This window comes from Palaemon carinicauda, chromosome 2 (assembly GCF_036898095.1).
Source record: "Palaemon carinicauda isolate YSFRI2023 chromosome 2, ASM3689809v2, whole genome shotgun sequence".
NCBI classification, from domain to species: domain Eukaryota; kingdom Metazoa; phylum Arthropoda; class Malacostraca; order Decapoda; family Palaemonidae; genus Palaemon; species Palaemon carinicauda.
Window position 1 is genome coordinate 7,790,033 of NC_090726.1, and position 2,500 is coordinate 7,792,532.

Here is a 2,500-nt window from a genome sequence, read left to right on the forward strand (position 1 = left end):
TCACCCTCCTGCTGTGCTTAGAATAGCATGAGGGAATATAAATGCCACCAGAACACTGATATGCATTAGGTGAAAAAAAAAAGAAATAAAAAAAAACGAATTATAATATTCTGGTTGAGTTGACATGCTATGAAATAAAGTTTACTATCCGTTAGATCATCATGATTGCAGTCTCAAACAACAACACGGTGGTACATACACATCCTCTGCATATACACATCTTTTTCGAGCTTTATAAATAAATATATGCATATATATATATATATATATATATATATATATATATATATATGTACATATATATATATATATATATATATATCTATATATATATATCTATATATATATATCTATATATATATATATATATATATATATATATATATAGAGAGAGAGAGAGAGAGAGAGAGAGAGAGAGAGAGAGAGAGAGAGAGAGAGAGAGAGAGAATGCAGGTGAATATGCGTGTGCAATTCATTATTTTCTGACGACATTGTGATTTTTAGCAATCTGACAATAAAGAGTAAATAAAATATAAACTAAACATTACACATATAGAGACACATATTTGTGTGTGTGTGTGTGTGTGTGTGTGTGTGGAAAATGGTAGAACGAACGACTGGAAATGAAAAGAATTATTGAGTAAGAAATCGGAGACTTTCCCAAAATAACTTTTACAAAAGAACAAAAATTTCCGAGTTCCTAATATTAATTTCAGTTCCCTTCACTGCCAATAATAGTCGTGTTAATGTTAACGTATTGGAGACGAAAGTTTAAATCCTCTGTCATGAATAAGGATGGCTTCGTTCTAATCTAAATTGATTGTGGAGGGGGAGCGAGGAATCCAATTCGCGTTGAAAAGAAAAAAATGAAACTCCATTTATAGAACTTTAGGAAGTGGTAAGGTGCGTCTAAACTTGAAAAAAAAAATGGCTTATTGAATCTTCATAATGATAATTCCTACAGTTACAGTTTTGGTTTAAAGGATTGTGTTTTTGGTTTATTTTTCGATAATTTCTTTCACACACATTATCTTAAGCCAGAGTAAGCAACGTATGGGGATATACTCAGTGCATGAAATTACAACAGTCTTATTGGATCTTCATTCGGATAATTCCTACAGTTACTGTTTTGGTTTATAGGGATATTTTTTCAGGTTTATTTGCAGATATATAACTTTTTTCGCACTCATTACCTTAAGCCTGAGTAAACATCGTATGTTTAAGAATATTCATCATTGCTGTAATTTTAAAAGGAAAATCATATTAATTTTTCTATCTCACTACAAAATGAATACTTGAATATAAAATATGAAAAAAACATAATAAACACAATGGTAATTTATTATTGTTATGACTATAATTATAACGAAGAAATAATACGGTAGGAGTTATAGAAAACTTATAACAGTGGAATTTGTAATAATAAAAAAATGGATAGAATAAAATAAATAAATAAAAAAAAGGCCGGAAAAGTTATTTGATAGAGTAAATATTTTTGTACTAGCATATCAGTAATATCAAAACACTTTTCCTAACAAAGATTACATTATGAAAACCATCCTGAATTGTGAACAGTGTTTTTGCAGCAGAGGATAAGAGGAAACTGAGTATATATATATATATATATATATATATATATATATATATATATATATATATATATATATATATATACACATATATATATATATATATATATATATATATATATATATATATATATATGTATATATATATACACCCACACACACACACACACATATATATATATATATATATATATATATATATATATATTAGTGCACGCGACCCATAAAATATACTGGTATTGTTATAGATATGCACACATACGCACACGCTGATCATATGCATAGGCTATATGGTCAGTTTCCTGGTAATTATCCTGTTAACCAATACAATGCCATTGTCCCTTGCCTCTACCATTCATGAGCTGCTTTTAAACCTTAAAGGTTTTTTTCTTGGACTCTCTAATATGAATCAATAATATCTATAATGTAAAAAAAATCTCTAATATTTTTGGTGGATGAAAGTATTAAAAGTTTAACCTAAATACGTAGATTTTTTTACCTCTCCCTTACTTGAAAACTGCAGCTGTTTGAATAACTTGCTTACACGCTAATTTCCCTGAAGAAGCTCAACAGAATCAAGATGAAAGACAAATAATAGCGTTATTAACTATTTGATGTCTAGAAACATTTAATTAGCATGGTACATAACGAGCAGGAAACGGTAAACAAATATTCAGTGTTTTAACTAAGAGCCAATTAAATCATATTTCTATAATTTTCCGTTAGATTTGATGACTTGACCTTATGCTAGTGTCTAACGAAAGTGATTTTATAATCAAATCTTACTTAAATTCCAGTATCTGCATAGTCTTAATGCCACTGACTCACCTCCCGTTTGCACTGTAAGGATTAACAAAGGATCTTTGCTATCTCCTTACGTCCCGTAGCGCATGCACCTTTTAGCTTTCTAC